The sequence below is a fragment of the Triticum aestivum genome, chromosome 7B (assembly GCF_018294505.1).
Source record: "Triticum aestivum cultivar Chinese Spring chromosome 7B, IWGSC CS RefSeq v2.1, whole genome shotgun sequence".
Classification (NCBI taxonomy): Eukaryota; Viridiplantae; Streptophyta; class Magnoliopsida; order Poales; family Poaceae; genus Triticum; species Triticum aestivum.
In genome coordinates, this window is record NC_057813.1 from 610,087,847 (window position 1) to 610,114,103 (window position 26,257).

Below are 26,257 nucleotides of genomic sequence, written 5' to 3' on the forward strand. Positions count from 1 at the left end.
GATTTATACAAAGGGGAAGAGGGGGAATTCCTTCGCATTAAACCACGGGACGAATTTTCCATGTACAACCCCCCAGAGTGGGTAAGTCGTCATTCCCCTCCCTGTCTTATTTACTTTAGCGTTCTTCTGCTAAGATTACCTGCATCGGTGTCTCCGAGCAGGAACTGAGGAGGGTCGTAGAAGGAATCTTCAGCCCCTCCCCGCAGCCAGAGGACCCTGGAAGGGCCATAGATCCAGGACTCAAAGAAGATCCGGATATCACCGTGAAGCTTGTCAACGGGGTATTTTATCAAGCGAGCTGGGATGGTGCCCCAGTGGCCATTACGGCCGACTATCCCAGACTGCTCCCTGTGTCATGTGTAAGCTGAGCTGAAAACCCTATCCTCCGAAGAGGACTCCCCTTAGGTATTATGATTTACCCTTGAGGCATCGTGCTGTTTGCAGAGACGACGGTCGGAGCGCGGGGCCGAGCCCCTAGGGACTCGTCGACCACGGGCGTCCGAATCGGGCAGGCTCAAGAGGAAGGCGGTGAGGGCCGACACACCGCTGCAGAGGTAAAGTATAACCTGTCCTGCGATTATAGTATTTGAAATATGACAGCGCCATTTGTGTCTGGCAAGAAGAGGAGCAGCCGGACTATATCCGGGGATCCCGCCAATCACGCCTCCTCCAGCCGGGTTTTAGAACCGGGTTCGAGGGCGGAGGCGTACATGGGGCCCACACCGCATAGTCCTCCGGCAGAGGATGCGCATATGTTTTCGGCCACGAACTCCGAAGTGGAGAGCGCCATGAATCACCGGCACCGGAGGGCCGTGCTTAGGAACAACATCTTTTTCGAAGAGGCCTTTAATGCCTTCAATTCGGTAGACGCATACGTCCGAGCATCTCAAGGCAGGCTTGCCCAAGCGACGAACCAGTATACCAAAGATATATGGGTAAGAAATTTTGATAAGTATGTATTGCAGTAGCCCCTGAGACTTGAAATAGTTGGAACAACTGTTTGAAGGATCAATTTATGCATAGGTCCTTGTAGATAAGAATGAACAATTGGCTCAGGAGCTGGAGGAATGTAAGGTCCAACTGAGGGACGCGGTTGTCAAGTTAGAGGGATCCCAGAAGGCCCCCTCTGGTAACATTTGTCTCAATTGTACTAAAATGCACCAGTTAATAAATGGCTGATATGGCGAATCTGACAGAAGATTCTGCAGATGACCCCGGGGGGAATCCTGGGGGGCATGAGAGATGAGGACTCGCATCTCAAAGGGCAGCTAAAGGCCGGCGAGCGCATTCTCACACAAGTTCGACAGGAGAAGAACAATCTTCAAGATGCCAATGTCTGGCTGGACGTAGAGTTAAAAGACGTCTGCGCCCAGCTGGCAGACTCCGTAAAGGAGAATAAGAGGCTTCGACGCGGCATTTATGGTGAGTGCCTAGACGAACTGTATGATAGTTCGGCGAGGAAGTGTATTGAAAGAATTTTGCTTGTAGGAATGTTAACGGGTTGCCCCGAGGAGGATATGCCCTCATCTACAGGTGATGTACTGCAGGAACTTTCACAGTTGCACGAGCAAGCTCGGCGGGTGATGCACGGCGTTGCTCAGGCCTTGTGGCCATCAAGCCCCCTGCCAAATGGCATGGAGGAGCTTGTGGACCTACTTCAAGGAGCCCGGCGGCGCTTTCGGCTGTGGAAGATATCAGCATGCCGACAAGGTGCAAGAGAAGCTTGGGCAATGGTGAAGACATGCTACACCAGGCTGGACCCAAACCATATGGCCGAAGTAGGACCGGCGGGGCCCGATGGGCAAGAAATTCCCGTAAGTCTAGTATATGACCAGGTAGCTTTAGCCGCTAAGTATTCTCAACAGGATTGTAAACTAGATTGCCTGTTGGATGGCATAGAGGAGGAGTATAGTCAGTCCAAGTGACTGTGTAATTTAATGGGCATAAGTAGCCCCTAGCCGGATTAAAATCATTTGTCATGGCGGACCTTTTCGCTTCAGCCCCCGGATCCTACAGTCTGAGGTGTGTCCGAATACCCGCTCAGTTATACAAAACCGGGGTATGCGTGGAGACCAGACGTAGGGGTCATAAGTGCTTGAACAGACAAGTACACAACTAGTTATGTTATATTACATGGATAGTAAGAAACATCTTCCAGGGAGAATAGTTCCGTTAGGGGTTCCTTTCCCTGGGAATGCATGCGGCAATGCACATGTCCGGACTGCGAACGATGGCGCAGGATACAAGACTTCTGGGGATTTATGTTGTAATAAACGAATACATCTTTTGTTCACCGACCGAATATTCTCTTAAGGAAACTAGCTTTCGGCTTCACCCAGTCTGAGGTACACATCCGGCTCAACCGGCAGTAACAATCGTAGAGGTGCTCCCCTTATGCCCTAGCCAAATTAACAGGAATGTAGGGCATAAACACAGGAGCCAGGCAACCCAGCTTGGCCACATCTTAAGTCATATAGATGCATATAATGGTGAAGAAAAGGCACACCTGGAAAAAGAAACGCATGTGTGACGGGTAAAAAGCCCTGAGGGTAATTTATATTTAGCTTCCGTATAGGAAGCCCCCAGGTAGAGCTTACACACATAGTGCGGCCGGAGTAGTCCGGGAGTCCGCACTGTATTAAATACTTTGTGTGATGAGAAAAATATCGAGAAAGGAAAAGGGAGGGAGCATAATTTAAAAAGGGGGAGCTAAGGAGACAAACACTGAGTTTGGCGCTAGGCGTGGAATCTCCGGAGTCTTGCCGCATACCATGGGTTCGGCTCGAGTCTGTTATCGGACGCATTACGTAAGCGGTATGCTCCTCTAGTGAGAACTTTGTCAATGACGAAGGGACCCACCCACTTGGGTTTGAGCTTGTCCTTCTTCTTCTCCGGTAAGCGTAGAACGAGCTCACCAATATTATAAGTTTTGGCCCGCACTTCTCTACTTTGGTATCGTCGAGCCTGTTGCTGATAGAATGCGGAACGGGCCTTAGTGACATCGCGCTCCTCCTCCAGGGCGTCCAAGTTATCCTTCCGATCTAACTCGGCTTCCTTCTCTTCGTACATGCGTACGCGTGGCGAATCATGTATTATGTCACAAGGTAGTACTGCTTCCGCACCGTACACCATAAAAAATGGTGTGTATCCAGTGGTGCAATTTGGCGTAGTCCGTAGCCCCCAGAGGACGGAGTCGAGCTCCTCGACCCAATGAGTATCCGACTCTGTCAAGGATCGCACTAGTCTGGGTTTGATGCCGCTCATGATGAGACCGTTTGCCTGTTCGACCTGGCCATTTGTTTGAGGATGGTAGATGGAAGCATAGTCGAGCTTAATGCCCATTTTGCGGCACCAAGCTTTCACCTCATCGGCCATGAAATTTGAGCCATTATCGGTGATGATGCTGTGGGGGGCACTGTATCGGTGTACAACCCCGGATATGAAGTCTATTACTGGTCCGAATTCGGCCGTTTTCACTGGTTTGGTTCTATCCATTTGGTGAACTTATCTACCATGACCAATAAGTATTTTTTCTTGTGGCTTCCCCCTTTAAGGGGTCCAACCATATCCAGCCCCCAAACCGCGAAGGGCCAAGTTATGGGGATTGTTTGGAGAGCGGTAGGGGGCATATGACTCTGATTGGCAAAGAGCTGGCAACCGACGCAGTGTTGGACAAGGTCCTATGCGTCTGCTTGGGCCGTCAGCCAATAGAAACCTGTACAGAAGGCCTTGCTGACTAGTGCTCGAGCCGCGGCGTGGTGCACGCCCAGTCCGACATGGATTTCAGCCAAGAGCTGCCACCCTTCCTCTTCAGAGAGCACCGTTGGAGCACTCCGGTCGCACTTTTCTTATAGAGTTCCCCTTCATGGACTTTGTAAGCTTTAGAACGCCGGACGATGCAGTGTGCTTCATTTTGATCTTCGGGGAGCTCCTGCCTATTTAGGTAGGCCAACAAAGGCTCAGTCCACGGGGCGATGACAGCCAGTATTTCATGGGCTGACGATGTTATTTCGGTGGTAGAGCCTCAGATTATGTCTGATAGTTCGGAATCTGGGGATGTATTCGGATCCGTGCTGGTATTGCCAGACTCCCCTTCCCATACCACGGATGGCTTGAAGAGCCTTTCCAGGAATATGTTAGGTGGGACAGGGTCGCGTTTAGCACCGATGCGGGCAAGGACATCTGCTGCTTGATTGTTTTCTCGAGCCACATGGTGAAATTCGAGCCCCTTGAACCGAGCTGATATTTTAAGAACGACGTTACGGTAGGCCGCCATTTTCGGATCCTTGGCATCAAAGTCTCCATTTATTTGTGATATTGCGAGGTTTGAATCCCCGCATACCTCTAGGCATTGAATGCCCATAGAGACTGCCATCCGAAGACCGTGCAACAGAGCCTCATATTCGGCTGCATTGTTAGAGTCTGTGTATAATATTTGGAGGACGTATTGGACCGTGTCTCCGGTGGGAGACGTCAGGACTACACCTGCTCCCAATCCGGCCAGCATTTTAGAGCCGTCGAAGTGCATGATCCAGTTAGAGTACGCGTCGTACTCTTTAGGGAGTTCGGCTTCCGTCCATTCGGCGACGAAGTCAGCTAATACTTGCGACTTGATAGCCCGCCGAGGCTTGTATATTATGTCGAATGGAAGGAGCTCGATGGCCCATTTAGCGATCCGACCCATGGCATCGCGGTTATTTATTATATCGTTTAGTGGCACTTCGGAGGCCATCGTAATCGAACACTCTTGAAAGTAGTGTCGTAGCTTTCGGGATGCCATGAAGACCGCGTATGCTATTTTTTGATAGTGTGGGTATCGGGATTTGCATGGGGTGAGGACCATGGATACGTAATAAACCGGCTTCGTAGCGGGAATTTGTATCCGTCAACCTCTCGTTCGACGACAAGTACTGCGCTTACAACTTGATGTGTTGCAGCTATGTACAGCAACATAGGTTCACAGATGTTTGGCGATGTTAGGACTAGATTATTCGCCAATAAGGTCTTTATTTCATCGAGTCCGGTCGCGGCTGCATCTGTCCACACGAAGTGTTCGGTGCGCCGAAGAAGGCGGTAAAGAGGCAATGCCTTTTCTCCTAACCTGGAGATAAAGCGGCTCAAAGCAGCCACGCATCCAGCTAGTTTCTGGATGTGTTTGAGGTCTGTTAGTATAGCCAACTGCGACAAAGCTCGAATTTTTGCCGGATTAGCTTCAATTCCTCTATTGGAAATGATGAAGCCCAGCAGTTTTCCAGAGGGTACGCCGAAAACGCATTTCTCTGGACTCAGCTTGATGTCGTATGTTCGGAGGTTGTCGAACGTAAGCCTCAAGTCATCTATTAGGGTTTCGACGTGTCTTGTGTTTATGACTACGTCGTCCATGTATGCCTCCACTGTTTTGCCGATTTTCTTTTCCAGGCATGTTTGAATCATGCGTTGGTAGGTTGCGCCGGCATTCTTAAGCCCAAAAGGCATAGTGTTGAAGCAGAAAGGGCCATATGGCGTTATGAAAGCTGTTGCAGCTTGGTCGGACTCTGCCATCTTTATTTGATGGTATCCAGAGTATGCGTCCTGGAAACACACCGAGTCGTGTCCTGCTGTGGCATCGATGATTTGATCGATGCGAGGGGGGGAGGGATCCTTGGGGCAAGCCTTGTTAAGGTCTTTGAAGTCGACGCACAGGCGCCAGGATTTGTCCTTCTTTCGTACCATTACCAAGTTAGCCAGCCAATCCGGATGTTTGATATCTCTGATGAATCCGGCCTCAAGTAGCTTGGCTAGCTACTCCCCCATGGCTTGCCGTTTGGGCTCTGAAAATTGCCTTAGGGTCTGTTTGACAGGTTTGTATCCCTTTAGTATGTTAAGGTTGTGTTCGGCCAATTCGCGTGGGATGCCCGGCATGTCCGATGGGTGCCAGCGAAAATGTCCCAATTCTCGCGTAAGAAGTCTCGCAGTGCAGCGTCCATAGCGGGGCTCAACTGTGTCCCGATGGAAGCTGTCTTCATGGAGTCTGTTAGGTGGACTTGGAATTTGACTATCTCGTCTGCGGGTTTAAATGAGGTGGACTTGGGTCGTTTGTCGAGTATCACGTCGTCCCTGTCCACGGTGGCACGCAGCGTTGTTAATTCTTCTGCTGCTAGGGCTTCGGGCAGTGCTTCCAAGGCTAGTGCTGCGGTTTTGTTTTCAGCGCGGAGTGCGACATCCGGATCACTAGCTAGAGTGATGATTCCATTGGGTCCGGGCATTTTAAGCTTCATGTACCCGTAGTGGGGTATAGCTTGAAAGCTTGCAAACACGTCCTGCCCTAGAAGGGCGTGGTATCCGCTGCTGAAAGGGGCCACTTGGAATATGATTTCTTTGGACCTGTAATTCTCTGGGGTGCCGAATACCACATCGAGTGTGATTTTCCCTGCACACCGTGCGTCCCGACTAGGGATAATTCCCCTGAAGGTTGTGCCCCTTCGTTCAATGCGACTTTTGTCAATTTCCATCTTCTTGAGTGTTTCTTCGTAGATCAAGTTTAATCCACTTCCGCCATCCATGAGTACTTTACTGAGCCGAAAGCTGTCCACTATTGGGCTAAGGACCAGAGCGGCTGGTGCACGGATGGTCTGGAATTGGGGCTCGTCACTGGCATTGAAAGTTATAGCAGTGTCGTTCCACGGATTTACTTTTTCCACATGGCATATTTCAGCAGAGCTTCGATGAGCTCGCTTGCACCTATTGTTTGAGGCGAAAGTCTCGAAGACTGTTAGTACCGTATTGTGTTCCTTGGCGGGATGTTGTTCTGCTTTATGGCTCTCGAGGAGATCCTCGCCACTTTTAGCTACCTGTCGGAGTATCCAACATGCCCTAAGGCTATGGGTTGGTGTTGCATCCGGCGTACTGTGAAGCTTACATGGCCCATTGAGCCATTCTTCCAATACGGTTCCACGCCCTGGGGCGGGCTTTGGTTTCTTGGGAATTGAATTGGTCGACTTACGAGAGTTCGGCCGTTTAGTTCGGACAAAGGTTCTGGTGAGGGCCGTACTATCCCAAAATTCTGTTTGGGTCTTCCAAGCGCTTTCCATCGCACAGTACCTCTGTACTATGGTTTCCAAGTTTGCAAAGTGTACTATGTCACGGCGACTTATAGCATTAAGGAGTCCTTTGTTCGTGCAGTTTTTGCAGAAAAGTGAGACTACGTCCTCCTCGTGGCAGTCCTCGACCTTGTTAAGCGCAAGGAGGAATCTGGCCCAGTAACGGTGTACCGTCTCCAGGGGCTCTTGCCTGATGCGGGTGAGACGGTTTAAGTCCGAGCTAGTGTCGTTGGCTGAATCTGGATTTCGATCCGATCTAACACCCAGGGGCACGGAAGGTTCCGAGCACGACAGTTCGGGAACCGGAGTATCACCCAATCTCTTCGGCCCGATGCCCGATTCTAAGTCCGGGACCCGGGTCATGTCTTCCTTTGAGTAGGTGTTCGGCTTACTAAGTTCGGTGATCCGGACATAATTCGTCCTCAAAGTTGAGGGGCGACCCGTGTGTGGTTCCTCCACTACCTCTATCTCATGGGTGGCCGGCGGGGATCTAATGTCCCTTTGGTCGGGTTTAAGCCCAATCTATTCATAGTCCGTAGCGACTCCCAAAGCGGCGATGCGATCCAAGAGATCATTAAGAGAAGAGAGCTCTATCGGATCCATCTGTTCGGCATGCTCCGAATTGATACGAAGGTTATGCGTGATGACCCGAGAGGCCATCGTTGGCGCGACAGCCAATGTAGCGGCCATAATGAAGCCGCCAAGTCAAAGAATCTGGCCTACAGCAAGCGCTCCTCCCGAGATGATGTCGTCCTTGACAATGAGACGAGCCATCAAGCCTTGCAGCGACGGTACAGAGGAACTCTCAATGGAAGCACCAATGTCGGTGTCAAAACCGGCGGATCTCGGGTAGGGGGTCCCGATCTGTGCGTCTTAGGCTGATGGTAACAGGAAGCAAGGGACACAATGTTTACCCAGGTTCGGGCCCTCTCGATGAAGGTAAAACCCTACTTCCTGCTTGATTAATATTGAAGATATGAGTAGTACAAGAGTAGATCTACCACAAGATCGTAGAGGCTAAACCCTAAGAGCTAGCCTATGATGGTATGATTGTAATTGTGATCGGCCTTCTAAGGGCCACCCTCTCCGGTTTATATAGACACCGGAGAGGGCTAGGATTTACATGGAGTCGGTTACAAGGAACGAAATATAATGTCCGGATCGCCAAGCTTTCCCTCCACGCAAAGGAGAGTCCCATCCGGACACGGGTCGGAGTCTTGTGTCTTGTATCTTCACGCTTCAATAGTCCGGACGATGTATATAGTCCGGCTGTCCAAATACCCCCTAATCCAGGACTCCCTCCGGAGTGAATCCGTGGGCGTTGGCGTGCTCCATCTGAGCGGCCTCCAGGCGATGCCTGGTGGCGGCCAGCGTCTCGGACAGGTCCAGCATCTGTTGGCGCCTGTCCTCGAGCTGGGTTCGGGCTTCGGCGACGTTGGTGGCATCGACGTTGGTGTCGATGGGGATGCGGAGGCTCTGCATCGCAGCATGCAACGGGTCGGACGGCTCGGTCCGTGCCACGGCGGCCCCGGCTTCTGCGAACCTCCTCGCCTTGCTCGACGAGGAAGAGGCGCCATCGCCGGTGACGAAGACCTCCACATGGGCGTCCATTGCTCCGGCAGTGAATCCGCCGCTGAGGGAGAGCGCAGAGTCGGAGTAGCTGAGCACCTCGCTGGGGTACTCGTTGACCGCAAATGCGTTGGAGATGCGCAACACGGTGAAGGAGGAAGCGAGAACGCCGATGACGTCGTCCGCCAGAGCGACGGACTCGTCGGAGTAGGAGAAGGGCCCCGTCTGAAGCATGCTCCCGTGCAGCTCCTCGAGCTGCCCTACGGTGGGTGCCAACTGTCGTGGTGGGCGCACGGCAGATGCCAAGGGATGGCTAAAGTGAGGAGGAGGCTCGAGGGCGCTGGTGGGCTCCAGAGGCGAGGTTGATATGCGCGGGTGCGGGACGCCAGACATACCCAGGTTCAGGGCCCTCCGGAGAGATAACACCCCTAGTCCTGCCAAGTATAGTTGGATGATCGATAGTACAGTGTCGCTCCTGGAGCTGTATGGAGGAGGAAGGAAGCTGGCCGAGGCTTGGGCTGCTCCTTCTCCCCAGTGTCCCTGTTGGGTGGCTACTCCTATATTTGCATGTGTTTCTCTTGTATCATATGGCTTGGCTTCGCCTGGCATGCCCCTGTAAGTGTGGGTTCCTAGGGGGTTTTATAGATCAACCCACCCAGGGTTACAATGGTAATATGCCGAGTCGGTGGGTCCATATTGTCGGTGTCCGGGGTACCGGGTTGGGTCCTGCTTGTGGTCTTGTGGTTCGCCGTGTTCCCCTAGGTGCAGGCCCCGCGTGCCTAGGGGGACTATGCACCGTCTTGTCAATCGTCAGGGCATGGCCGAGTCGAGTCGTGTACAGTGCTCTCCGTCAGGCTGCCGCTTGCTGTCGTCAACGGTGAGGATGAGAGCACTGTTGCCACGCCAGCCCTGGTCAGCGGGTAGGTAAGGGGTACTGTTTCCATGCTCCGGCTAACCATGGGCATGGACGAGAACACTGTTGTCTTGGTCATCGGTGGTTGAGGTCTCGTCCCATTGTACGGCCTAGATGGGATGGGAGCTGACCCGTGGCTGGGTTGCCGTGGACGCCACGGGTGGGCTGGCTTGCCGGGGAAGCCGTGGCTGCGCCGGGTTGAGTTGCCTTGTGGCAGTTGCTGCGGCCGGGTCGATGTACCTTGCCGAGTCGAGAGGTTTGGTCGGGTTGCGGGCCTTGCCGAGTCGAGCAACCCGGTCAGGCGCGTGCCGGTTCGCGGGGCGATGCGGGCCCCGCTGTTTTTTTAAAAGGATCCGAGTTCCGTTGCCTTCCCGGGGTTCATCCCCCCGACAATGTCTCTGACCGATTTACCACTATCGTTTTGGGGTTATGCATTAGAGACAGCTGCATTCACTTTAAATAGGGCACCATGAAAATCCATTGACACGACGCCTTATGAACTGTGGTTTGGCAAGAAACCAAAGTTGTAGTTTCTTAAAGTTTGGGGCTGCGATGCTTATGTGATAAAGTTTCAACCTGATAAGCTCGAACCAAAATCGGAGAAGTGCGTCTTCATAGAATACCCAAAGGAAACTATTGGGTACACCTTCTATCACAGATCCGAAGGCAAGTTATCCGTTGCTAAGATGGATCCATTCTAGAGAAGGAGTTTCCCTCGAAAGAAGTGAGTGGGAGGAAAGTAGAGCTTGATAAGGTAATTGTACCTTCTCCCGAATTGGAAAGTAGTTAATCACATAAATCAGTTCTAGTGATTCCTACACCAATTAGTGAGGAAGCTAATGATGATGATCATGAAACTTTAGATTAAGTTACTACAGAACCTCGTAGGTCTTCCAAAGTACAGTCCGCACCAGAGTGGTACGGTAATACTGTTCTGGAAGTCATGTTACTAGACCATGATGAACCTACGAACTACGAGGAAGCGATGATGAGCCAAGATTCCGCGAAATGGCTTGAAGACCATGAAATCTGAGATGGGATCCATGTATGAGTACAAAGTGTGGACTTTCGTGGAGTTGCCCGATGATCGGCAAGCCATAGAAAATAAATGGATCTTCAAGAGGAAGACAGACGCTGCTAGTAGTGTTACTATCTACAAAGCTCGACTTGTCGAAAAAGGTTTTTGACAAAGTTCAAAGGTGTTGACTACGATGAGATTTTCTCACTCGTAGCGATGCATAAGTCTGTCCGAATCATGTTAGCAAATTGCCACATTTTATGAAATCTGGCAAATTGATATCAAAACTACATTCCTTAATGAATTTATTAAAGAAGAGTTGTATATGATGCAACAAGAAGGTTTTGTCAATCATAAAGGTGCTAACAAAGTATGCAAGCTCCAGTGATCAATCTATGGACTGGTGCAAGCATCTCAGAGTTGGAATATACGCTTTGATGAGTTGATCAAAGCATATAGTTTTATACAGACTTGCGGTGAAGCTTGTATTTACAGGAAAGTGAGTGGGAGCACTACAGCCTTTCTAATAAGTATATGTGAATGACATATTGTTGATCAGAAATAATGTAGAATTTTCTGGAAAGCATAAAGGAGTGTTTGAAAGGATTTTTTTCAAAGAAAGACCTCGGTGAAGCTGCTTACACATTGAGCATCAAGATCTATAGAGATAGATCAAGACGCTTGATAAGATTTTTCAATGAGTATATACCTTGATAATATTTTGAAGTAGTTCAAAATGGAACAGTCAAAGAAGGAGTTCTTGCCTGTGTTGCAAGGTGTGAAGTTGAGTAAGACTCAAAACCCGACAATGGCAGAAAATAGAAAGAGAATGAAAAGTCGTTCCCTATGCCTTAGTCATAGGTTTTATAAAGTATGATATCTTGTGTACCAGACCTATTGTATACCTTGCTCTAAGTTTGGCAAGGGAGTACAATTTTGATCTAGGAGTAGATCACTGGACAGCGGTCAAGCATATCCTTAGTGAGGACTAAGGAAATGTTTCTCGATTATGGAGGTGATAAAAAAGTTCATCGTAAAGAGTTACATCAGTGCAAGCTTTTACAACAATCTAGATGACTCTAAGTCTCAGTCTAGATACATATTAAAAGTGGGGGCAATTAGCTAGAGTAGCTCCGTGCAGAGCATTGTAGACATAGAATATTTGCAAAATACATACGGCTCCGAATGTCACAGACCCGTTGACCAAACTTCTCTCACGAGCAAAACATGATCATACCTTAGTACTCTTTGGGTGTTAATCACATAGCTATGTGAACTAGATTATTGACTCTACTAAACCCTTCGGGTGTTGGTCACATGACGATGTGAACTATGGGTGTTAATCACATACAGATGTGAATATTGGTGTTAAATCACATGGTGATGTGAACTAGATTATTGACTCTGGTGCAAGTGGGAGACGGAAGGAAATATGCCCTAGAGGCAATAATAAAGTTATTATTTATTTCCTTATTTCATGATAAACGTTTATTATTCATGCTAGAATTGTACTAACCGGAAACTTAGTACATGTGTGAATACATAGACAAACAAAGTGTCACTAGTATGCCTCTACTTGACTAGCTCGTTGAATCAAAGATGGTTAAGTTTCCTAGCCATAGACATGAGTTGTCATTTGATTAACGGGATCACATCATTAGAGAATGATGTGATTGACTTGACCCATTCCGTTAGCTTAGCACTTGATCATTTAGTATGTTGCTATTGCTTTCTTCATGACTTATACATGTTCCTATGACTATGAGATTATGCAACTCCCATTTACCGGAGGAACACTTTGTGTGCTACCAAACGTCACAACATAATTGGGTGATTATAAAGGTGCTCTACAGGTGTCTCTGAAGGTACTTGTTGAGTTGGCATATTTTGAGATTAGGATTTGTCACTTCGATTGTCGGAGAGGTATCTCTAGGCCCTCTCAGTAATGCACATCACTATAAGCCTTGCAAGTAATGTGACTACTGAGTTAGTTGCGGGTTGATGCATTATGGAACGAGTAAAGAGACTTGCCGGTAATGAAATTGAGCTACGTATTGAGATACTGACAATCGAATCTTGGGCAAGTAGCATATCGATGACAAAGAGAACAACGTATGTTGTTATGCGGTTTGACCGATAAGATCTTCGTAGAATATGTGGGATCCAATATGAGCATCCAGGTTCCACTATAGGTTATTGACCGAAGATGTGTCTCAGTCATGTCTACATAGTTCTCGAAACTGTAGGGTCCGCACGCTTAACTTTCGGTGATGATTTATATTATGAGTTATGTGTTTTCATGTACAGAAGGTAGTTCGGATTCCCGGATGAGATCGGGGACATGATGAGGAGCCTCGAAATGATCAAGACGTAAAGATCGATATATTGGACGACTATATTCGTACATCGAAAAGGTTCCGAGTGATTCGGGTATTTAGCGGAGTACCGGAGAGTTATGGGAATTCGTCGGGGAGAAGTTATGGGCCTTATGGGCCATAAGAAGGAAGCACACCAACCCCCATTTGGGCAGGAGGCCGAATAGGAATAGGTTTGGGGGTTCGGCCCCCCTTTCCTTCTCTCCTCCTCCTCCTTCCCTTCCCTCTCCTACTCTAACTTGGAAAGGGGGAATCCTACTCCCACCGGGAGTAGGACTCCCCCCTTGGGTGCGCCTAGAGAGGGCCGGCCCTCCCCCTCCTCCACTCCTTTATATACGGGGGAGGGGGGCACCTCATAGACAACAATTGATCATTGATCTCTTAGCTGTGTGCGGTGCCCCCCTGTATCAGATTCCACCTCGGTAATATCGTAGCGGTGCTTAGGCGAAGCCCTGCGTTGGTAGCATCATCTACAACGTCATCATGCCGTCGTGCTGACGGAACTCTCCCGCAAAGCTCTACTGGATCGGAGTTCGTGGGACGTCATCGAGCTGAACGTGTGCTGAACATGTTGGTGTCGTACGTTCGATACTTGATCGGTCAGATTGTGAAGACGTACGACTACATCAACCGCGTTGTGCTAAAGCTTCCGCTTCCGGTCTACAAGGGTACATGGACAACACTCTCCCCTCTTGTTGCTATGCATCACCATGATCTTGCGTGTGCATAGGAATTTTTTTGAAATTACTACGTTCCCCAACATGAAGATTATGAAAAGTTTCATGAAATTCCTCCCTTCAAAGTCAAGGCTGACCCAAGCACCCTCTTAAACGATGAAGATTATCTATGGTTACGACGCAATAAGCAAAGGACACAAGCGAAGAAAAAGTGAAGACTTTCTCTCCACAACTATTATGATGATGCCTTTGATCTAGAATATCACTACAGTTACATGTGAAGAAATGAAATCCCTTTGTAACAGATGAGTTTTTGTCTGAAACCCTGATACTTCGAAAGAGATTCTCCGTTTTGTACACGAAGTGCATCTAGTTTTTACCGTAACCCTCACAACTTTTTTGCACATGCTATGTGGGTGAAATAATGATACCATGCCAACTTTCAACCTTTTCAGAGTTCATTTGAAATGCTTTTGAATTTCAGGGTCTTATAGCTCAAAAAATCAGTAAATGCATGAAAAATAACAAATGAAGTGAGAAAGGGTTGAAAATTGATGATGTGGCTTTGAATGGTGCATTTTAAGCACACAAAAAGTCTGGAGTTCAAATAAGTTCAAAAAAATGAAATTCCTTTTGTAACAGATGAGTCTTTGTCTAAAACCCTGATACTTAGAAAGAGATTGTCTGTTTATTACAGGAAGTGCATCTAGTTTTTGCCGTAACCCTCTCAACTTTTTGCACATGCTATGTGGGTGAAATGATGATACCATGCCAACTTTCAACCTTTTCAGAGTTCATTTGAAATGCTTTTGAATTTCAGGGTCTTATAGCTCAGAAAAATCAGTAAATGCATGAAAAATAACAAATGAAGTGAGAAAGGGTTGAAAATTGATGATGTGGCTTTGAATGGTGCATTTTAAACACACAAAAAGTCTGGAGTTCAAATAAGTTCAAAAAAATGAAATCCCTTTGTAACAGATGAGTCTTTGTCTAAAACCCTAATACTTAGAAAGAGATTGTCTATTTTGTACAGCAAGTGCATCTAGTTTTTGCCGTAACCCTCTCAACTTTTTGCACATGCTATGTGGGTGAAATGATGATACCATGACAACTTTCAACCTTTTCAGAGTTCATTTGAAATGCTTTTGAATTTCAGGGTCTTATAGGTCAAAAACTCAGTAAATGCATGAAAAATAACAAATGAAGTCAGAAAGGGTGGAAAATTGATGATGTGGCGAATGGTGCATTTTGAACACACACAAAGTCTAGAGTTCAAATAAGTTCAAAAAATGAAATCCCTTTGTTACAAATGAGTTTCCGTATGAAATCCTGATACTTCGAAAGAGATTGTCTGTTTTGTAGACGAAGTGCATCCAGTTTTTACCGTAACCCTCTCAACTTTTTAGCACATGCTATGTGGGTGAAATGATGATACCATGCCAACTTTCAACCTTTTCAGATTTCATTTGTAGTGTTTTTCAATTTCAGGGTCATTTAGCGCAAAAAGAATGAACCAATAGCTAAAAGAATGAACTAAAAATAATCAATTAAAATATTCGGTTATGATCAACTAAAACAAAACTATAATATTCTTCAATAGCAAAAATAAAATCAACTAAAAAACTTTTATAAAACTCTAATAGCAAAAGGAATCAACTAAAAAGCTTTTATAAACCTCTAGTAATTCTTAAACTAAAATTATATAAAATTTATGCAACTATAAAATTATGAAAGTATTTTCTGTTCAAAATATGAAAAGCAAAAAGAATTATCATAAAGAATTTTTTGTTAGAAATTTAATGGAAAAAAGTATTTTCATAAAGAATTTTTTTGATAGGAACTGAAATAACAAAATCTGTTTTTGAATATAATGATAAAACGCAGTAATATTAAATAGCAGAAAAAATCACTCAAAATATATTTTTATAATGAATTATTCTGACCTAAAAGCAAAAGGAATTTAAAAAATAAAGCAGAAAACAAAAGAAAATAAATAATTCAAAAAACAAAACAAAAATATTGGAAAAAAAATACCGCCAACTGGGCCACACGGCCTACATGCGACTAGAAACCCATTTGTACATGGGTCAGGATGCAGGCCCGCAGGCCCAATAGGCCCAACATGGAAGTGACAAGGGTAGGCAAGTACTGCCTTCATATTAGAGAGGAGCTCAGCACCTGAGCCGCAACGCAGCTTATAAACAGTTGCTAAGCTCTCTCAACTAGCGAGGTGGGACTAAACTCCCACCACACCGCCGCTATGCCACCCATTCGTCCCGGTTGGTGCCACCAACCGGGACCAATGCCCCCCTTTGGTCTCGGTAGGTGGGACGAACCGGTGCGAATACCCCCTTTGGTCCCGGTTGGTGGCACGAACCGGTACGAATACCCCCCCTTGGTCCCGGTTAGTGGCACAAACCAGGACCAAAGGGGGGTATTCGTCCCGGTTGGTGCCACCAACCGGGACCAAAGGTTCTACTATATAAGCCCACACTTAGAAAATTTGGCAGTTTCATCGCCAATTGCCGCCTGACGACGCCGAGCTCATCGACGCTGCCAGGCTGCCCCGACGTCGTCCGCCACCCTTGCCGTCGCCCCCGACCACGTTGTCGCCGTCGCCTGTGCCTCGTCATCGCTGTCTCCATCACCGTTGCCGACGTCGTCCCCGAGCCCGCGTGCCCCTGCCCCCGCCCCCAAGCGCGCCTTCACCGTCCGCCATCCCTGAGCCTTCCTCATCATCGACGCCACCTCGTTGTGAGCACCACCCCGATCCCCTGCTCCTCCTCCATGTACTAGCCAAGGTAGCCGCCGCCCCTGCCCTTTGCTGCCGCCACGCGCCGCCCCTGCCCTGCGGCCGTCGTGCCGCTGCGCTGGCGCCGCACGCCGCCCCTGCCCTGCCGTGTCGCCGCCCCTGCCCTGCATTTTTATTTCATAGCATTTTTTTCATAAATGTATTTTTTTGTATATGTGTGTGTATGTGTATACAGGTGTGTACATGTTCATAGCATTTTTTCATAAATGTATTTTTTGTCAATTTATGTATATGTTCATATATATGTGCATATTTGTAAAACAATTGTGTATGTATAGGAAAATTTATGTATATATATATGTTTTTGTGCATATTTTTTGTCAATTTATGTATATGTTCAGATTTAGAAGAAAAAAAAGGAGTGAAAAAATAAGGTTAGTGTAGAGGAAAAAGTAAAATAAGGAAAAGCAAGAAAAGAGGAAGAAGGAAGAAGGAAGAAGAAGAAGAAGAAAAAGGAGTGGGAAAAGGAAAATAAGAAGAGGAAGAAGGAGAAGAAGAAAGGAGAAGAAGAGGAGAGGAAGAAGAGGAGAAATAAATAAGAAGGGAAATAAAGAAGAAGAAGAAAAGAGGAGAAGAAGAAAAAATAGAATAATTCTATTTTTTTTCTTCTTATCCTCTATTCCTTTCTTCTTCTTCTCTTTTCTTCTTGTTTTTTTCTTCGATCTTCTCCTCTATTCCTTTCTTATTCTCCTCTTGTTTCTTCTTCTTCCTCTCTTCTTATTTTTTATTGGGTATGACGTTGTCGATATACCCCCTCCCCGATAACTTCCACATGAGGGGGGGGGGTCGATATACCCACTCCCGGATAACTTCGACATGAGGGGGGGTCGCCGAGGGTTCGAGAGGCGAGGGTCGAGAACTAGGGTAGAGGTTCGAGGCTCACCGAGGGTTCGAAGGTCATTGAGGGGCCTAGGGTTCAAGGGTCGAGGAACACCGAGGGGTCGAGGGCCGCCGAGGGTTCGAGGGTCAAGGATCGCCGAGGGGTCGAGAGGTTGCCTAGCTAGTGTCAAAATATTAAAGAAATCCATGGCTTCATCATTAGCCGGAAGTAACCGGGGCATGATGGTATGATGTTGTGCAAAGTTATTCTGGAACAGAGTCCTGCATAGGATAATTCGCCTTTTTGTACGAAGTTATGCAAAGGCCTTCCAAATAGCGATATTCGGAAGGCTCTTGCTGAACTTTGTATGAAAAGGTGAATTATCCTATCTTGTACTCCATTCTAGAACAACTTTGCAGAACTTCGTACCATCATGCGCCTGTTACTTTCGCCTAATGATGAAGAGATGGTTTTGTTGAATCCTTTGACACTAGACAAACGTGACATGAGGGGGTTGAGGGTCGGGAAATAGGGTACGTAGAGGGTCATGGATCACCGAGCGGTCAAGGGTCGAGGGTCTAGCAATGTGCACAAGTTGATCCAAAACCTAGAAGCACTGCCGAGGCCACCCGAATTAACCAAGTTAAAAGAGTGTTGTCGTCGAGGCCACCCCGAACCATTGAAGCGTTGCCGAGGCCACCCCAAACCCTAGAGAAGCGTGGAGGCCACTAATTAAGATGATTCCTTGTTGTGATTAGCTAGCTAGGTCTATGTTTGCCACCAATATATCCATCTGTCATGTTTGTATAATAATTGCCATGTTGTAATATTTGCAGAAACTATGGAGCACGATCGAGACGAGGAAGCAGAACAGGTGTTGGGGGACATAATCGCAGTCGGAGCTGATGCCATGTCGTATCTCAAGGAAACCGATGGTCTGGAAGGAGAGGGTGAAGCAGGCTACAGTTATCGAATGACGGAGGAGGAAGGACGTGATTATGATGGCTCCGGTGACCGAATGCCGGTGCAAGAAGGAGATCGTGATGACGGCTCCGGTGACCGAACAGAGTCCGGCTAGGTATATATATTAATTAAGCCTGTGCTGACTAGCTAATTGATGCATTCATAGTTTTGGTATGTACACATATTAACTCTCGTCTTTCTTCTTTTTTCTAGCCCTCCAGATCGAGCACAACTTCGGTAAAGAGACGAGGCCCGAAGAAAAAGTTGAGCTCGAATGAAAGGTTCATGATCACAGCAATCGCGCGCGATGGCCAACCGATAGAACCCATCCAGACCAAGGAAGCATTTTCTGCTCAGTGCGGGGTTCTTGTTAGGGACATGATCCCGATCAGCATCCACCAATGGTATAAGCCTAAGAAGGAAGACCCTGAGGTGTCTTATGTCAATGATAGTTAGAAAGATGATCTTTGGGACGCGCTGAAGGAAAATTTCACCCTACCGCCAGAGGAGGATCCGGAGAAGCCAGTTAAAGAGCCATTGATTAAGTCTCATGCTCCTAAGAATATGGCAGATCTATTCAGGAGGTGGAAGAATGAGCTGAAAACAACGTTTGTCGACAAAGAAAAGACACCAGAATTCACCGGCTGTTATGAGAAGATCAGAGAATAGTGGGACGCATTTGTGGCCCACAAGACATCAGAAAAGAGTAAGAAGATGTCAGCGAGAAACAAGATAAATGCTGCTAAGAAGGAGCATCACCATCGCACGGGGTCAGGTGGTTACCTCAAAGCCCGGCCGTTGTGGGCCAAGGCTGAGAATGACCTACTTGATAAAGGGGTCGAACCAGAGATATTGAACTGGCCAGGCCATTGCCGGACTTGGTTCTTCGGGGTTGGCGGAACCTTGGACCCTGTATCAGGGAAGCGCGTTTGGACAAAAGAGCAACTGCGAATACCCGTCATGAAGCTTTAGGACTATATCGCCGCAGCATAGGAAGGGGCGTTCATTCCAACCAAAGAGAACGACAAGCTCACAATGGCCCTCGTGAATCCTGAGCACCCTGGACGGACGTGAGGCATGCCAAGCTCCATTCCATGGAAGGTTGGGTTTCCGGACACAGGCGGTTACAAATGCCAGGAGAGGAGGAGGAAAGTGGAGCATACCCAAATGCAGGCACTGCACACAAGGGTAAAAGCGCTAGAGGAACGAGAAGCAGTTCACAGCAAGCGACCTGCCGAAGCTACTCCCGAAGCTACCCCGCCATCTCAGCGGAGAAGCAGCGTGGCTTCCACCGAGCTGCTTCAGCTGGAGCCTGTCTTCACGGCTCCTGCTAGCTACCCCGTGGATGCTATCACGGAGTCTCAACATTGCCACCTTATGATGCAATGGCAGAACTTCAAAGTCAAGGCGACTATCGCCTCTGTTTGACCTCCTAAACCCGGAGCAACTTTTCACTGCCGTCCAATTCCAGAAGGATATGCTACGGTGACGGTGGACGAAATAATGGAGGGATTTGAGGAGCTCGAGCTTGACCACCCTACCGGTGAAGGGGAGACTCGGCTGGGTTCTGCTCTGAAGACTCCATGCCTATGGCGGAAGGAGCTCATCAACCTTCCGAACTAGACGCCTCTGTCTCCTCCTCCTCCTCTGGCGAGTCAGGGCACTCCGCCTCCTCCTCCGCCTCCTCCTCCGGCGAGTGATCACGGCACTCCACCTCCTTCTCCAGTGTGTCGTGGCACTCCGCCTGCGCTGGCACGCCCGAGCAGCATGCCTCCTCCTTCTCCGCCTTGTCAGCAAGGACGGAAGAGACCCACCGCTGCTCTGGATGCTCCGGCGCATCGTAGTCCTTCTCCCCCGCCTCGTAAGCAAGGAAAGAAGACAGCCGCAGCCGCTCAGTCTGCTCCGGCATCTAGCACTACAGCCAGAGGCGGGAGGCAATACATATTCGGTCCATCTCTCAAGCCTCTAGAGAAGTTACCATATGAGAGGACCGTGGAGGAAAACATGAAGATTGTCGAAGCCAAAGTGAGGGACTTCTTTAAAGCGGTGAAAGCAATGAAACATCCACCTCTGGAGGAGAAGATAGATCCGGTGAAAGCAAAGCGCACTGTCGATGCCCTGAAGAAAGCACCACCGTCTCCGCCGAGAAACAACTATGAGCGCATTATTGAAAGGTCATATATCAAAGTGGAGCGGTCGAGAAGTACTATCAGTGATCGAAGGTTAGCAGAACGACGAGCTGGGAAAAAATTGCCCAGCTCGGCGAACAAGCGAACCAATCGTGCCCCCCGCTCAAGGTGTCTAGCGATATCGTCGCTAATCATCCAGAGATTTTGCCCGGTACCAATCTTGGAGATTACCTGCCCGACCATGTACATTATGATACAATGGAGGTGGACGAACACAAATACCATTACGCGAAGCCTCTCATCAAAGATGAAAGATCTCTAACAACGATGATGTGAAGATTCCATGATTGGTACATGAAAACCCGCAGAGAGTCTGGGGGGAAGGATACTTTGATGCTGAGAGTTAAAGAGGAGCACGACCTCGTTGGAATTGAACTGTTAACTCTTCCATTTGAGGAGTTCTTCCAGTTTTTCAATCAAAAGGCCCTCGATAAATTAACGGTCACTTGCTACTGTCTGTAAGTACTACTTCTGTCAATAAGTCTCTATATATAGATCAGCTCTTTCATTGCATGTATATATGATTATCCTCACTATATTATGCAGATTGAAGATCGTCGGATGCAGAAAAGCAGAAATCTATGATATTGGGTTCATTAACACAAATCTCATAGATGAATTTATGGTTAAATTTCATGCCAAAGACACCGAGGCTAACTTTCTCAAATTGTTGCTTCAAAATCAAAACAAAGATAAAATACTCTTTCCTTACAACTTCAAGTGAGTGCTACTATCTTGTGCATATTCGGTTTTCCCTTATTACTCGAGGTTATAGTAATGTAATTGATGAGTTATGCATGCGTGCGCAGCTTCCACTATATTCTCCTAGAGATTAAGCTTGAGCAGGGACAATTAACCGTCTTAGACTCGAGACGAAAAGATCCCGAGGAATATGCGGACATGACTAAAATGCTCAAGAAGTAAGTTCAATCGATCATTATCACACCATATTGGCAACTTTGTTCATTTCCTGATATCAAGTAATTGTTTTCTTTGTCTCGCAGGGTTTGCAAAGTATTCACCGCACAAGCTCCGGGACTGCCGGGGGAGCTGCGATTTACATACCCGAAAATAAGTAGTACTAGCTAGCTAGTTCTGCGCATCTCGATCCTGTTGATTCTAGCTACTTTCATCAATACCATTTATAATGCTTCATTATCAGTTTGATTGACCTCTATTTCTTGTAAAGTGCTTGTGGCAGGAACCTGGAAATGATTATTGTGGATACTACATGTGTGAGTTCATCTACAACGCTACTTGCAAAAATAAGCGGGGCTACTCTAAAAGACAATATGAAGTGCGTAAGCAATAATATTCACAATTTCATTTTATTACACAATCATTTCTGTTGAGTTTCATTCATATATATATATGTATTGACCCCCTTCTTCAAATTAGATGTGGCAGACGCGGGATGAACTCCTAGCACAAGATTGCATGAAAGCAATTCAAGAGGAATTAGCGGGATTCTTTCTTGATCACGTCATCAATAAAGCCGGAGAATATCATGTGGAAGTTGAGTACAGATGTTAGGGGATTGTAATTAAGTGATCTTATATTGTATATATGTAACCAGTAGTAGCGTCGGATAGATATACGAAAACTTGTTGTTCGACCAATCTCTCGGAGAAGGAGAGTTCGATATCACTTCTCTGTGTATGCATATGTTCATGACGATCTTCTATACTTAATGGTTTCCTTCATTTGCTTACTAGCTAGCGTGTCGAGTCCTTTCTATACGTATAGTACGTAGCGTCGACCAAGCACGGAGATAAGAGAGGACACTTCTCTCTATTAGCTAGCTAACACAATATATGAAACACCTAAATTAACCCTACAAAACCCCCCAACCCCCCCCCCCCTTTAGAAAAAAAACAAAAACCCTAGCCACTGAACTGCTGACGTGTGGTAGCATATTGGTCCCGGTTGGTGCTACCAACCGGGACAAAAGGCCCTCCTGCCAGGGCAAGCCGCAGCAGCCACATGGAGCCCCATCTGTCCCGGTTGGTGTAAGAACCGGGACTAAAGGTATAGGGCTTTAGTACCGACCCTTTAGTCCCGGTTCCCAACCGAGACAAATGGGCCTTACAAACCGGGACAAATAGCCCTTTTTCTACTAGTGCTAGTATACGTTACAATGCAACTCCTTAGATGCCCTACACACAGGAGGCGGACTAGTCTTTTGCCTGCTGTAGAACTCTCTCATTTCCTCTGGAGACGAACACTTCTCAGCTGAGGCTCTCGATCTGGTGGACTCGATCCCACTTTGAATCCATCCAAGTGTGTTTTCTGCTCAAAATAGATCCCCTCAAACTCTAGCCCCCCTCCCCCTCCCTCCGAGATCAAACTCCAACTCTGCAGTTCGGGGTGATTAAGGGGCGAATGGAGATTCGCTGCCCACCCTTGGCTGTAGCTTTGGTGGCTGAAATTAGAGGTTGTTCTTGGCAGATTCGAGGGAAAGCAGCAAGAAGGCAATGTTAGCAGCCAACACCAACTCCGATTTGGTAATGACGGTGCTGGATTTGAAGGAAAAGGTGGATAGGTCCGGCAAAGATACAGCCAGACTAGAGGACGGTGTGGCGGAACTGCTGGGGCGCCTCAACTTCACCTCAGAGGAGGGCTCGGCAGTGATCCTCGACAACGAGAATGAAGAGGATTTGGTGAGCCTGGATTGGGCGTTCATTTGCAAGGTATTGTCCCCAAATATCCTCCATATGCAAACTATCATGTCTGCATTGAGACCAGCATGGGGGAACCCAAGAGGATTATCAGCAAAACCAGTGGGAGATAATACGTTTATTGTGGAATTTGCAAACAAGGAAGACTTGGACACAGTTGTGGTAGGGGCTCGTTGGACAGTGGGAAAACATGTTGTTTTGTTGGCAAACTTTGATCCAAGACTGAAGCCTTCTGAAGTCACTTTGGACAGAATCTCTTTGTGGGCAAGAATCAAAGACCTTCGTTTTGAATTAATGAATAGAACTCGGGGAGGATCTCTAGGTGCTAAAATTGGTACAGTAGAGAAGGTTGATGTAGATAGCCAAGGTAGAGCTTGGGGCAACTATTTGCGAGTCCGAGTTTCTGTGGAAATCTCGAAGCCGCTATTGAGATGGATCACTGCATACTCGAAGAAAAAGAAAGCTTATGAGATATATGAAGTGCAGTATGAAAGAATTCTACACTATTGTTTCTCATGCGGCATCATTGCCCATTCTTCACTAGAATGTCCAACCCCGGGAGAACGAGATGAGGAGGGTAAACTTCCTTATAATGCAGATAGGCTGTGCGTGAAGGACGACAGAAAGAAAAATATTTTGACCTCATGGTCAGGACAAAGCCCATAGTCTAGTGGCAAAAGTTCTCGTTGTGGAGAGAAGAATGGTGGTGCTCAAAGATCTCCAAGAAGTAACTCAGAGGAGAAGGACTCGGACATAAAAGAGATGCAGGACGGCGTCAGTTCTCCATTGAAAAAAGGAACTTGATTACAAGCAGGAAAACAAAGCAGGACATGTTGAGGCGGGCAAAGAGCTATATTCTTTGCAACCTAGCACGACTAAAGTGGTTGGGCAGAAATGGAAGCAATTAAAAGTCTACAGGCCCAAGAACCAAATTCTGAATTCTGAGGAGATATTAGTGCGGCAAACAATTAAAAGTTCTTGTGTTGGAACTGTCGCGGACTGGGGACGGACGCGACAGTTGGCGAGCTGAAATGGCTCGTTAGTAAATATCGTCCCTCCCTCCTCTTCCTTTCCGTGACAAAGATGAGGGATTCGAGAGCTCGGAACCTCATGTGGTCGCTAGGTTACTCAGGAGCTTTTGCAGTTAGCAGTGATGGATTGAATGGTGGGCTAGCTCTATTTTGGTCCTCCTCTCTCTTGGTGTCATTAAAAGGTTACTCCACGCAATTGGTTGATATAAGAGTCAAAACAGAAAATGGAGTCGAATGGCGCACAAAACTGGTATATGGAGAACCAAAGAAAGAGTTGAGGCACATCTTTTGGGATAGACTTTGATTCTTGAAGGCTCAATGGAATGGTCTGTGGATATGTGCTGGTGACTTTAATGAAGCTTTACATGGGGATGAGCACATGGGTTTTAAAAATAGAAACGAGAATCAAATGGCCCTGTTTAGAGATTGCATAGATGAATGTGGACTTTTGGACCTTGGGTATATTGGCCCTAAATTTACATGGTCTAACCGACAGCATGGCGGGATGAACATAAGAGTTAGACTAGATCGAGCTTTGGAAAATAGTGAGTTTCTTAAAAGGTTTGATAATTGCTCTGTCGAAAACATTATAAATACATCTTCAGACCACTTGGCAATATTGATAACAAAAGCTAAGAGTGGTGATCAGACTGCTACCAGTCCAGTGCATAACTCCTTCAAATTTGAAGCTGCATGGATGAGGGCTCCAGATTATAATCAAACAATAGAGGAAAATTGGAAAAATCTGAAAGATGGTGCTCCTTCATTGAACAACACATGGTCTACGCTAAATAAATTATCCAAAGCTATGCAGACCTGGTGTAAGACATCATTTGGACAAATAAGAAAAGAGATCAGAAGACTTGAGAACCGCCTGGCTGATTTAAGAAGGAATAGTTTGGTGACAGATAGTTGTGTTCAAGATAAGCAGATTGCAAAACGTCTGTGTAAACTTTTTGAGAGAGAAGAGATTATGGCACGTCAGCGCTCAAGGGTTGATTGGCTGCGCGAGGGGGACCGCAACTGAAGGAAATATGCCCTAGAGGCAATAATAAAGTTATTATTTATTTCCTTATTTCATGATAAATGTTTATTATTCATGCTAGAATTGTATTAACCGAAAACTTAGTACATGTGTGAATACATAGACAAACATAGTGTCACTAGTATGCCTCTACTTGACTAGCTAGTTAATCAAAGATGGTGAAGTTTCCAAACCATAGACATGAGCTGTCATTTGATTAACAGGATCACATCATTAGAGAATGATGTGATTGACTTGACCCATTCCGTTAGCTTAGCACTTGGTCGTTTAGTAGGTTGCTATTGTTTTCTTCATGACTTATACATGTTCCTATGACTATGAGATTATGCAACTCCTGTTTACCGGAGGAACACTTTGTGTGCTACCAAACGTCACAACGTAACTGGGTGATTATAAAGGAGCTCTATAGGTGTCTACGAAGGTACATGTTGAGTTGGCGTATTTCAAGATTAGGATCTGTCACTCCGATTGTCGGAGAGGTATCTATGGGCCCTCTCAGTAATGCACATCACTATAAGCCTTGCAAGCAATGTATCTAATGAGTTAGATGCGGGATGATGCATTACATAACGAGTAAAGAGACTTCCCGGTAACGATATTGAACTAGGTATTGAGATACCGACGATTGAATCTCGGGCAAGTAACATACCGATGACAAAGGGAACAATGTATGTTGTTATGCGGTTCGACCAATAAAGATCTTCGTAAAATATGTAGGAACCAATATGGGCATCCAGGTTTCGCTATTGGTTATTGACCATAGAGGTGTCTCGGTCATGTCTACATAGTTCTCGAACCCGTAGGGTCCGCATGCTTAATGTTCGTTGACGATATAGTAATATATGAGTTATGTATGTTGGTGACCGAATGTTGTTCGGAGTCCCGGATATGATCACAGACATGACGAGGAACTCCGGAATGGTCCGGAGATAAAGATTCATATATGGGATAATAGTGTTTGGTCTCCGGAAGGGTTCCGGAATTCACCGAAAGAGGTTCCGGATGTTTCCCGAAATTTTTGGGCACGAGAACACTTTATTTGGGCCAAAGGGGAAAGCCCACAAGGTTTTTGGAAAGCGCAAAAGAAA